Source organism: Cyanistes caeruleus, chromosome Z, assembly GCF_971803275.1.
Source record: "Cyanistes caeruleus chromosome Z, bCyaCae1.hap1.1, whole genome shotgun sequence".
NCBI lineage: Eukaryota > Metazoa > Chordata > Aves > Passeriformes > Paridae > Cyanistes > Cyanistes caeruleus.
Window position 1 is genome coordinate 74,429,611 of NC_141732.1, and position 13,203 is coordinate 74,442,813.

The 13,203-nt window shown below is 41.9% G+C and overlaps 1 protein-coding gene across 16 annotated transcripts in view; it reads right to left on the reverse strand.

Annotated features, from left to right (window-relative positions):
* The window catches only part of CELF4 (CUGBP Elav-like family member 4), a 709,508-nt gene that overhangs the window by 245,829 nt on the left and 450,476 nt on the right, over positions 1-13,203 (reverse strand). The window lies entirely within an intron of this gene.

The window sequence follows — 13,203 nt, forward strand, 5'->3', positions numbered from 1 at the left end:
CCTGCCTTTCTAGCAGGTTCATATTCTCTGAAGTGGCAAAAAGCCCATACCCTTCTTCTGTGTCGCTGCTGCCTGGTCTGTAGGGATGTTCAAGCTGTGCAAAAAAGGGATGATGCTCTGATGCTTCACCACATGTCTCAGGAGAAAGCATTTTGCCCCATGTCCTCCTGCTGTATGATCTGTACTCCCCTCTTCCTTCAACAAGGACCACAACATTCCCATCCTTATGTCCTTCAAATGATTTATATATTTATTATAACTTTATCTTACTCCCCTCCAGCCTGTATTGATGTCAGTCCTTGATAGCTACACTAACTCAAGACTAAACACAGGTAGTCATCAATATCTTGGATTTTGTCTTCTATTATTTAAACCTGTATTGAACCATCACATGCATGGTCCATGGGGACTGTGATGAACAAAAGAATTTATTTGTTTCCCTACAGCTGAAATATGGCCCCCACAAACCCCACAGCTGTGATGTATCACAGTGTCTGGACACACTCAGAAATCTAACTCAACCATGTCCTCTGAGATTTACAAATCAATCAGAGCAAAATCAGGGGACATGGTGGAGGCTGCTTTCTTAAATCATATTTGAACTGTGAAATTAAGAAAATAGCAAGAACAAAACAGGAAAGAAAATACCTGTGTATAATGAGCAATCCAGACAGTCCAATGAAATGAAGGGCTGTGTTCATGTTTCCTATTATAATTACACCTTATTGCTGCCTCTCTCTGACCACTATCCACAAACCAGCCCTTGACAACCCTCCCTCTAAAGCAGTCTCTATATTTATTGCCCTCCTGGAGCTGGGAGCCATACCTGCCCATGTGAAACACCTAAAGAGATGCCTGGCTGAGGCCCTAAACAAACATCAGCTTGCACATGCCTTCAAGTCAGAGGTTCATTCTAGCCACTGTGGATGGTGGCCATGAAGGTGATACAGCAGATGGCAGGAAAGGAGGCAGCTGAGGAGATCAAGACCACATTCCTTTGACGTTTGTAAGCACTGCACCAGGGGATAAGGGAGCCAGGTCAAGGTAGTGTCTCCTAAGGAGAAAGGTCCTTAGCATTGCACTGGGTTTGCTCACAGCAGGGCAGCTGGCAGCCTCAGGTTCCCTACAGCAAGAGCAACAAGCCCTGGAGACACCCAAAGGCAAAGCAGGAAGAATTCAGCAGTATTAGATTGCACCTATTCCAGAGCAACCATTCCTCCTCTGATTCCCTTTGTAACTTCCTCCTTTCAACACTGCTGAGCAGAACGCTGCCCATCACTGGTGGTGGGTTGTTCCAGGGTCACTGTCATTCAACTTTTGGTAGCTGCCTCCTAAGAGTCTCATGGTCATTTAGGCACTGCCAATGTTGTGAGATGCCTTTAACACTCCTATCTGATTGGCAGTGAAGTGTGACACCACTAGCACTGAACTTCTGCAGTGTCTGTTAAAGATAAGGGGGGGGAAAGAAACCTGAATAATTTATGTAGTTAGTTTAATTTAAATAATTTATATGCTAAGCATTGCAAACAGAGCTGAAGTTGATAATGAGTCCAAGAAGCACATTTTGAACTCAGTTGCAGATTCTACTGCATTGTAATTCTTGCAGGATACAGGATTTCCTAGCAGTATAAAGGCCTGGGAGTGTAAACAAGGTAGTTGCTTGAAGAAGACTCTATACAGATTCCTTCTTTGCCAATTACCACCAGATCATCTTATGCTCTCTACAGTTTGTTCAGCTTGAACCTCCCAAAACTATCAAAAGCTTCATGCATTTTTCCAAGCCACAGAGAGAAGCCTGGCTCCATTGTTTGACAAATAACAGTTTGTAACTGGTGTAATCTGTAATCAGGAATCAATTAAAGAGATATCAACAGGAAAGGAAAGATAAGGGAAAACCAGGAGAAAATCAATGAACAACATAAGAGAATTGATCATTCAAAGGGTCTTTCTTAAGCCACTGGGTCCTCTCAGAGGAATCTTTGCTGCATGTTGCACAGGTTTAGTCTTATCTTCCTCAGCTGTTTTGGTCCCTTTTACATGAGGAAACCCTTCTCTTTTGCAGAAAAGAGGAAAAAAAATATATATCCAAGGCCCCCACTTTCCAGGTTCACTGACTGGCCACTGCCTTTTATACTTAGAATGCAAGAGAAATAAATACATCTGAGAGGTTGCTTAGAGCTAAAGAAAATTGATGCTAAACTTTGTGAATTCTAGCATGAATTCACAGGGAATATCTCCAGGAACACTTTAAAAGATGTACATATCTTCCTCAGGGATGCAAGCATCAAAGAGATCACTAGCACACACCTCATGAAAAATAATTTCCCACAAATCCTTACACAGTTGAAGAACCATCTTTGTCATAGCAGACCAGCTATTTGCTACTGGCTTTTTTTATTAATTTTTTTTTTTTTTCCTGCTTGAATTTCTAACATCCTTAAAACCATACTTACTTGTTTCAAAGAAGCCACTAGAACAGTGGTAATGAACCCATATTACAAACTCCAGCAATAGCTCGGAGTGTCAGAATATTTTGTGTTGATCCATGACTCCTCTCAGAGTTCTGCAGTTATGTGTACAAATCACAGGTTTTCAGTTAAAAAATAAATACCTTTCCAGACATAAATTGCTGTGAACAACAAAAGCTTGAAAATATGAACCAAGTCCTGAGCCCTGAAGACTTGAAAACTACAAGAGAAATGATAAGAAGTCAAATACAACCATTAAGAAAAAAAAAAAAATCTTTTAAAGTTGATCAGTGCTAGGATTTTTTGGGGGTCTTATTCATCACTTTTGAACATTTGTACATTGGCACAATTGTGAAACCACAAAATGCTTTGGAATTTTTTTCTCTTGTAAAATGCCAAGATTTGTGTCATTTTTTCTTGTTGATTGTACCACAGCTGGGGAAAACAACACTGATGGTGAAGCATAGAACTGGTTTCAGGGTCTTTTCAAGATCTCAAGGATGTCAAAGACAAAAGCTTAATGTGAGGAAATCTAGAGGTCACCACCAGACTGCCAAGGAAGACAAAAGGAATCCAGACTCTCTTTGAGCCCCACAGGTGGGTTTGGGAAAGACCATACAGGAACATAAGACATGGCTGTGGTAAGACCTGCCTCCAGTGAAGGACCTAGCTACATTCCTAAAAGTAGGAAAGGCTTTGGGAAGCTGGGGTCATGACCTCTGGGAGCAGATTTTACTGACTGCTAAGATGTGCATTTTCTTGTATCTCAGCCAAAGCCAAAACGAAGACTGTGTATTCAGATAAGAGCTCCTGCACACCACACCTAAACTTTCTGTCTCAGCCCTCTATCCTTTATTTGGAATATCATATACTTCAGTATCTGAAGCAATCATTCCACTGCTGTCTGCCACTGACTTTCAGTATTCCACGTTTAACAGGAGGCAGAAATGTTTTGGTGAAGCCTGAACTTTCCTTTCTGAATGAAGTGTTGGATGTATGACAAGGAAACCTGTTCTTTACTAACCACAAATAAAAGCAGCAGAGCCTAGCTGGCTCCTCTTTGTTCTGGCAGCTTATCTCATAAATCAAAAATACCTCCAGCCCTACTTGGTGCTGACCTAGATGAACTCCAGAGATCATTTCCAACCCCAACTATTCTGTAATAAACTGTACCTAGTTGAACTATCTTCAGAAAAGATGGGTGGGGAGCAGGGGGGCAAAGGAACTAGAAAGCTTCAGCACTTTCACAGCACTTCAGCACACAGAGGTGGCTAGAAATAAAATATCCATAGAGGTAATTTCTTGTCCAAATTGTCAGCAAATGTTCTGATGAAAATGAATTTGGATTTACGCCACTGATCAGATTTCATTCTTGCCAAGGATGAGATAAACCACGACAAACAGCAGTAGACTTATCTACTTGAGCATTACACATTTTTGGTTTTGGTGAAACTCTCCAGGTGAAATACTGTGGATATTAAAAGAGACAACAGAATTTGCTGCACTGGACTTTATAGTGTTGGTCCTTGTCTTCTGCCAGGTAGTGCTTGCTGCCTTAGAAGATGGTATTCTCCCCATTTCACCCCCATAATTCACAGTGTCAATTATGCAAAGCCAAACAGAGAGAGAAGGAGAATTATTTCCTGACCCTATGCACTGTCAGCTGAAAGATTCCTTTATCTTTAGCTGGTGATATCTTGATCCCAACAGAAAACTACGGCAAATGCTGGTAAATAAAGTCATTTAAAATCCATTACAGCAAGATATGTAGTAAGTTTTCTTTTCCTCAAGATCTCTTTTTGTTGTTCAAAACACATCCAGGGACGAGCCTTTCTCCTGATGGTGGGTGGTAACAGCCAGAACTCCTCTGACCTCTGCATCTGACAGCCCTTTCCCTCTGCTCTTTAGGGAGGGAAAGGTTGAAGGTCACCTCTGCCTTTCTTGCTTCTTTCCCTGATGCTCTCTGAGAAGAAAAGGCCTGAAATTCATATTGGTGACATCAAGTACAAGGTCTGCTGTGCTACTGCACTTTTAAATTAACAAAGCATCCAAAATTGCCTCTCCCCATCTCTCTGCCTCTTGGCTTCTCTCTTCCTCATTCAAAGCTAAGTTGACCAAGCATTTCCTCTGCCTGATTCCCATCCAGGACTGAGCATCCCTGCTCTGCCCTCCCCACAGCAGAATCTTTCTCCATTCCTCACTGGTGATGGGGCCTCAGCAGAACAGTGGGAGAGGAGGATGAAGGGCAAGCTAATCTTGTGCATCTGTCTCACCCAATGCACCTCTCAGTTTCTACCACAAATTTGTGTTTCCACACGTGTATTCCTAAAAATGTTTTCCATTACACACAGTTCTTTGCCATTACCCTTCCCATTCCCTTAAAACTCCTTAATACAATTTTTTTTTTTTTCTCTTTCCTCTCCTTCTCTGAGGTACTAGAGGATTGAGGTAGAGTTCACCAAATTAGATATTTAACCATCTTCCTTCTCACAAAATCTGCTGTCACCACTAGCACCTCTCTCACCACCAGCCTGGCTGTGTGCTGCTGTAACTCTGGCTGACCCAACAAAGAGAAGGTAGGAGATGAGAGCACTCAGCTCAAAGTCCTCATGGCAGGATTTTTTCATCACTTCCACATATCAGAAATAGCAGTGAAGAAGAAATAGGGAAGGAATTAAATGAAGCATAGAGAAAGTTTCTCTATAAAGAAGACAGGTGGTTTAACTAGAGAGTGGCTGTAATCCACTTGCAACTACTGCTATTTTGCTAGAATCCGGAACTTCACAGGCATGGCATACAACCCTTTCCACTCTCCTGAACATTCAGGCATTCAGGATTCAGTAATTGTGGTGCATGATGTACTTCTACAGCTCTGAAGCCTCTCACTTTGTAAAGAATATTCATAATTTCCTTTTCTAATGTTTTTATTGTTGTTGTTGTTTGTTGTTGTCATTATTGTTTTTGCTTTTGGGAAAGTCTTACTAAAAAAAACCAATCTGAATTGCAAAAGTCACTGAGTTTGCTCACACTTGAGGACTGCATTCATTACTATTATTACATTTAATTAGTAATAATATGCAACAGAAATAATTATTATTAAATTAAATAAATAATAATTATATAAATATTAATATATTATATTAAATAAAATAATAATAAATTAAATTAAATTATGCAACAGAAAATAAGTTGTGATCCCTGACATAAATGTTTCAAAATCCAGTATACTAGTAGATTCTTAATGAAGAACATTGGTGAAACTCACTAAAATCACAAACATCACATCAAATAAATCATTTGTGTGTGTTGGTGGGGAGAGGAGAGTCCTCTTGTGGTTTTTTTTTCCCCTTCCCCTTCAAAATTATGCACAGAACACTTAATTCTACCTTTCAAGAATGTGTTTTAGGTCAAATGTCACCTTTTCTCTGCTAAACCCACAGATCATTTTCTCCTTTAAATGGGGATAATTATCTGTTGTTTGAAAAAAGGTAATTGAAGGACTTCTGATGAAAGTGGAATCTTCCCACAATTCAAATAGTAGTGCTGAAAGCTATTTCTTGTGAGAGCAATAGTTTAGCTGTCTTACATCCCCATCCTTCACAGGGCTGGGCTCCCCTGCCAGGCAACAAATCCCACGGTGCCCCCCATCCACAGCACTTGCCTGAGGCTCCGCGACAGCTCAGGTCTGGCCGCTTGGAAATTGAATTTCAATTTGAGAAAAGTCTAAATGTTTTTGTTCAATCAAAGATGTCAGACTAAAAAAAAGTTTCTGTGTTTCCAGAGCTCCTTGTCCCAAGATGGGTTTTGATATTCTGCTTTTTCATTCCAATACAGAACAAAAACCAAATGTTGACAAAACTGTAATTGCTTAAGTCAGCTTTCCTATTTGGGTTTATTTTGTTGGAGTAGGGCAGAAGACTGTGAGGACATTTCCACTTTGGTTTGGTTCACTCAGGAAGTTTTAAAAGAAGGTGGAATCTGTTGCCTTCTTAAAGGAATATTAGTGTTTGGTTTAACTATTTTAAGTAAGGCCGTGGTTAAACGTTACCCAGTACATGGAATCAGCTAAAGGATCACAAAAGCTTCGGGCACATGAAATAAAGTGCTGATCTTAGATACTTCTACTTCAAATGTCTTTGATGTTTTTGATGCTTTAACTGTGTTTCAAAAAGTTTCAGATTCAACCTTGGGTTCAGATAGAATCTGGGATTAATGCCCAGTTGCAGAAAATCTATTTCTATTCTTTTACATAAAACTAATGTTAAAACTTGAGGACTGTAGCAGAGCTAGCTGTTTCAGTGATGTCATTTGACTGTGTGCTCACACCTGATCTGGATATATTAACACCACAGTGTTTAATACACAGCTCCTATATTAGAGATTTTTGTGCTATACATAATTAATTGTCCACTTTCTGTTGACCTGATGTAACTCATCAAAACAAGTGTCCGTAGACCTGCCACGCATGCAGGCAGAAGAAGGCACGAGGAGCCCAAAAAGTGGATGGATAAAAACTAATAAGCTTTGCTAGCTGGATAATTTTAGATCATGTGGCCACAATTCCATCCAGTATGATGACACCAGTACAAGGCTGTTGCAGGTTCATTCCTGATTTTAGAGCCATAGACAAAAGTAGCTGCAACACCAGATACCTGCGAGATGGCACCAATAATGTTTAGTCGTCTCCAAGTTAAATATAGATTTTCTTAACTGCTAACCCTGCCCAATTCAATTGTGAGCACTAAAGAAGCTGGCTCAGTTTTTGACATAAGTGTAAAGAAATAAACATGCCATACTTTATAACCTGCAAATGACTGCACAGGGAGAGCCTGTGGATCCAGGCAGCATGACAAAGGCCAACGGTGGAGGTGTGGAAAATCTCCATAAGAGGGGAGGTGCTGATGCTGCCTGGCTATGTCTTCCTAGCCTTGAAACTCAATTGATAAATTTATTGACAAGGTGCATCATGCAGGGTACCATCATCACACAGGTTTTTTGCAGGGAGACTGACAAAGTGAAGCTATCACCCTTCTACCCAGGGATGGACTTTGCAACACTCCCTCAGCAACTGACAGTCCGTCATTGGCCTTTCACGTTGCTGCAAGGGGAGGAAAGGCATTTCAAAACATGTTTGTGAGACAACAGAAATCAGCAAAGGATACTCAAGGGCAAACATAGCACCTGAAACTACTTGTAATTCACATTTTGTTCCTGAGGAGGTAGAGCATGTTGGCAGTGTCCCTTTAACTGCTTTGACACCGCAGAGCTGGCAGCAGCAGACTCTCCCTGCCCAGTACCAAGGCAGTGGTGACTCAAAGACACACTGGGTTAGGGAAAAGGCAGGCTTGTTGCTCCCAGAGCTGTCTCTGAAATAGCTCACTCTTTAATAATATTGCTCTTCATTCCCTTGTTTCTCAGAACACTTTGCAGCTGGACTTCCTCCCTTCCCTCAACACCTCTCACAAAATCTACCCCTTTTCCAATGAACACAGAAGGTCAGCTACCTGTCCTGAATGTGCCTGAGAGCCAGCAGCAGCAGCAGCAGGTGTGCACCTCCAGGATAAACTGGGCTTGGATGACAGACATCCCTCTTTTTTTAAATGCTTAAGAATAGCTCCATGTATAATTGAAATATTTCTGCCGTGCATTATCATCGCTCAGTTGATCCTGACATATGACAGCTGCTAACTAAACAAGTAACACGGGCAATAGCACAAATAATGTGTTTTAAAACCAATCTAGGAACTGAACAGCTGAAGCAAGGCCTCGTTGTATGGATGATTATGCTGAGAAAGAGTGAAAAGCTGCCTGAACTGTACAGAGTTCAGCTGACCTGTGGGCTCAATCAAAACTCTTTAGAAAGTCTTTTAAATACCTAAAGTCGATGAGGTTAAAGTGCACTTCTGACTCCTGTGGAGAAACACTCTTGTGTTGCCAGTCTGTAACAAAAAGCAGGGCGGGGAAAATAAATCTTCCCGTTTACTCTAGTGATTTTAGAAGATGCTCTGCCAGAACAGAAATTATCTTTGCAGGGCTGCACAAAGTTACTGCCTGACAATTCTCTTTTTGCACCTTAGGGGAGGCTGTTCTTGATTCCGTGTGGCATGTATGCTCTGCTCTCTGCAGACCATCACAGAAACCACCTGAACTCATGCACAGAGAAGACAGTGTAATCTCCAGTCTTGTGTTCAGCACAGAGGGTGACAAAAGTAGACAATCTTCTATCCTCAGCTGAGGGATAGCTATGATCTGAACCCTAGTGAAGATGTCTCCAGGATGAACATTAAGATGGAGGATTTGGCTATGTGTTAGCACCAAGGAGACTTTAGGGCAATTTACCTGTCTGTGCAGGCCATTTTTTCTTAGAAATGCCAAGGTCTGCATCACTTCACTACTGCTAAAAATATCTGTTAAAGGAAAGGATGGAGACTGATGGAGAAACGAAAAACTGTTATAAGCCATTTTCTGGCCATGTACCGGCCATTTACACCAGTCTAAAAGAAGCCATGCTGTATTTGGGTGATATTCATCCCCTTCAATGGTCAGAACCCAAATATATCACAGATTGACAAAACTGAATCTACTTATGGGCAACAGTGACAGTCAACCTGAGCCAGTCATGGGAACTTTGGGTCCTGAGCAGCCAAACAAAGCTTGCAGGAACAGTGGCCCACCCTACTGAGACCAAAGCAGCTGCCTTAATGCAGGCAGCAGTGCAGTTTGAGAGCATCTTCAGCAGGGCACACCTATCAGGATGGACAAACAACCAGGCTGACATGGCCCTCAGTGGAGAATCCTTCACAGTCCAATCTAGGTTACTGAGGTGGCAAGGAAAGATGTTAACCACAAATTAAATTGTTGTAGTCACCACAAGGGCCAAACTTCCTTCCACTCTCTGTTAAAGTACTGGGTGGCTTGTGAGCTCTGTACTAGTGGGAAAATCAGTTCTGTACTGTTTTCAGTGGGAAAATCAGTTCTCTGACTGTGTGAGATTAAAAAAAAACCAAAAAAACAAAACAAAACCTGAAACAAACAAACAGCCAAAAAACCCCAGGGAAGCAGTAGGGAAAGAAAGGGGTGAAAGGGTCCAAGTGCAATGGAAAAATGTATGTCTGCCTCCCTAGACACAAAAACACCCTACCCTATCTTCTAAACCAAAATCCTGATGTTGGAAGGCTTGCAGGCTCAGAGGAAAATAACTGTAATTTGTGTGAAGAAGGCATTTGCAGCAATTCATTATAATTCCTTGCTTGCTGTCACCCGTCTCTAAAGTCACTGGCAGTGCAGTACTTGTGTGAAGTTATTAAGGCCAAACTCTCTTTAGATTCATGGCAAGTGCCGAATGACAAGGCGAGAGCCCAGGCAGTGATAAAGTGAAGTGACATGCCATACCCCCTTCCTCTCCCCCACCCCATCACCACCATGCCAAGGATGAAAACACTGCAGATTTTGCAAATGAGAGCCACCTCTCCTCTCCCCGCCTGGGCTGAGTTCTGCCTGACATGCACACATCTCCTTGAAGCATGCATCCAGAGGAGGGAGCAGGAGGGAGTGGAGAAAGGCAAAGGAAAATGTGCTTTTCCTCACTTTCCTTCCACAAAGATCACACAGGTTTCTCTCAGAGGTTCCCAGACAGATGGCATATATGTGAGATACAGAGATAGGCAAGCTGTGCAGAGGAGAGATCCAGGTGGGAACTTTTCAGCTATGTGAGATAAAGACACCTCTTAAAAAAAGAAAGAACAAATTATACATCTATATATATAAATTGATTGCTAACTTATCTATGTCTAGGTTTATCCCTCTATCTGTGTTTCACTGTCCATTTTAGTAACCCCTAGACTAGATAGGGGACAGAAGAATTTCTTACAGTCGTACAGACTTCCAGCAAATAAAATGTGTAAGTAGAAGGTGATCACTCTGGAGATCAGGGCTCCTTTCAAACTGCTTTTCTCTGTCCCCTCCTGTTTTTTTCTTGCATCCTTGGCCTCTGTGTTTTTTTCTTTCCTCTGCCTGTCCCTTCTTTTCCTAAGCTGGGCAGAAAAATCAGCTTAAAGGATAATACCGCTCAGCTTTCAGTAGGATAACACAGCCAGCCCACGGGGAAGAGAAAACCTCAAACCCAACAAGAACGATGAAAACAAGCAGGTTATTAAAGGTCCTCCTAAAGCAACAGCTAAACCCGTGTTTGCAGATACTCACAGGCTGTTGCTCAGCAGTGAGGATCTCTGGTTCAAATCCAAATGCTTGCCAACAGCAGAGTTGTAGTGGGAAAATATCCTCTCCTCTCTCCTAGCCCCTTTCTCTGGAAAAGCCATATGCTATTTTAGCAGTATTGGGAGGCTTTGAGCAGAATCTGTCAGAAACCAAAGAGGAATCACCTTGCCCAAAAGATTTCTACAAGTTAAATTAACCTGCCCATGTTATGTTTTTAAATTGAAGAAAAACTCATGTAGCAAAACTTCAAGCAGATGAGCAAAACCACTGAGAGGCAACTGATGGGACTAGGTGTACAACCACAGTTCACTCTGTTATCACCTACTGGGTCATGACCACCCCTAAAGATTTCCTTCACTCTGTGGTACTGATGACCCATCTCACCTCCCCTGAGGCTGGGGAGAACATGTAGACCTTTTGAAATACATCTGAAAATTCAATCATTCAAAATCTTGGGAAAGCAAGCTTGCAAAAGTGTTCCATAATCAGCACCTGCACCCAGGGAAAGGTCTATCAGCAGCTGCCCCTCACTCTTCTCCCAGGAGGAAACACCAATGTTGTTTTCTCTTCTGATATTAGCAGGGGAGAGAGGTTTCTTCCCCTCAAATACCTGAGGTTTCAGATGAAGTCATCTGCTTGGCTGGACCAGATAAGTATGTGAGGCACGGATGCTCAGTAAGGAAGTGAGGTCCTGACTCCCCAAGGAATCAGGGAATTCTTACTCCCCTGAATTCAACAGGAGTTGGGTCATGAAATGTACTGGGGAACCTCAGAGTTAACTTGGAGCCAAGATTTAAGGCTAGAGCACAACATAAATGTGCCCACTTGTTTAAATTAAAATTGCCCATAACCCTTTTATTTCCTTGCATCTGATTCTTCCCTGGCAGATGACAAGAAATTGCTGGTAGTTTGTGGTTTTTCTTGCAGTGAAAAGCCACAATCAATCACACTTTCTTCTGACCCTGCAGTTATAGGGAAACAGAATGAATTTGAGCTATATTTTCAGACTCCACAGGTTGCTCTGACTCTGTATTTGGTGCTGCATCCTCCCTCTCTGCTTCCATGTTATAAAAGATCAGGACTCTCTTTTATAAAATAGTTCTGGCATTTCCATTATCGCACATGCCTGAGAACAGGGATGCAATTGCACTGAATAGTGTGAAAAAAAGAAAGGAGAAGGGAAAAAAAGAAGAAAAATCAAAGCACAGCCGAGTTGATTATTTAAAGAGCTGGGTGAAATTTGCCATCCTTTTAAAGCATCCTGAGCTCTGGAATATCACTGTGTCACTTAATGTTTGCAGTTAAGTATTTACAGATCTGTTTCCATGGCAACCGATTCTTCAAAGTTACTTTTACAATTCTGTTTTCTAAAATGTGTTTCTTTGGTTGATTGCACAGGGATATTTGGAAAGCAGCCAGGTCTAAATCATGATTTTTTTCCCATTAAGGAGAGGTCCTTTCTAATCATGTTTAGTTAGTTCTTTGATGGCTTTATCTTGATTCGAAAATGTATTTTGTTTTTTTGTTAGCAGGTGGGAGAAGGAAAGGGGAAAAATGAACAAGCATCGTGGGACTTTAGCAAAAAAAAAGGAAAAAAAAAAGTGTTGGAAATTAAGAATGTGAAATAACCTTGTCTGAGTTGATTTTATTTATCCTTTCCTTGTTTAGGAGAGTAGTCGTTTAACCACAGCAAAATAAATAAATAAATGTCCCACTGACAGCTTGAATGCATTTTGAGGCTACAGGAGAAGATGACTCACTTATTAATTAGTCAGGGAGATGGCAGCATGGGGCAGGATGATGAACACTAGGAACAGTGCAGAGACTGAGACTGAGATTGGGTACGTGCGAGGGTTGGCTGCCCCCAGCTGCACTGAATTACCTGAAGGGAGCAGGTGAAGGTTGGCCCCACCAGTAATGAGACACCTCGAGGAACAGTAGCAGGGAAAGAATCTTCAAACTCTGCCACAGCTCCCTTTGCAGCTGTGGTAGCTTGCTTGAAATGTGTCTTTCTGGAGAAGTGAAGAATGTCTTGAGCCTGCTGACCTCTCCCCATCATGGCAGAGCCACATCCCTGCCCCTCCATCTGCCCCCAGTTCTTCCCAAGGAAACAAAAGGGAGTACAAGAGCTTAACCTAGAATGCAACGTGTAAGGAGTGGGATAGATGGGAAAGGGATGTATATGTTACCTGTCTGAAGGCATTGTTCCTCCCTGAAGTCAAAGACAAATTTAAACTTGTCAGGATGAATGACAGAGGAGTGTGCTTAGCAGTGGTTAAGGAAAGGTGTAAACTCTGGGTACATGGTGGGGAAAAACCAGCCCAGATGTGCTTGTAAAGCTCACCACAAGAAAAAAGTCCTGCAATGATCATCGAGTCACCTCCTGGGAAACATTCAAGGTCAGGCTGGAATATGTTCTGAGCAACCAGATCTAGCTGAAGATGTCCCTGGTCATTGTAGGGGTGCTGGACTAGGTGAATTTTAAAGGTTCTTTTTTCACCCAAACTATTCTGTGAGT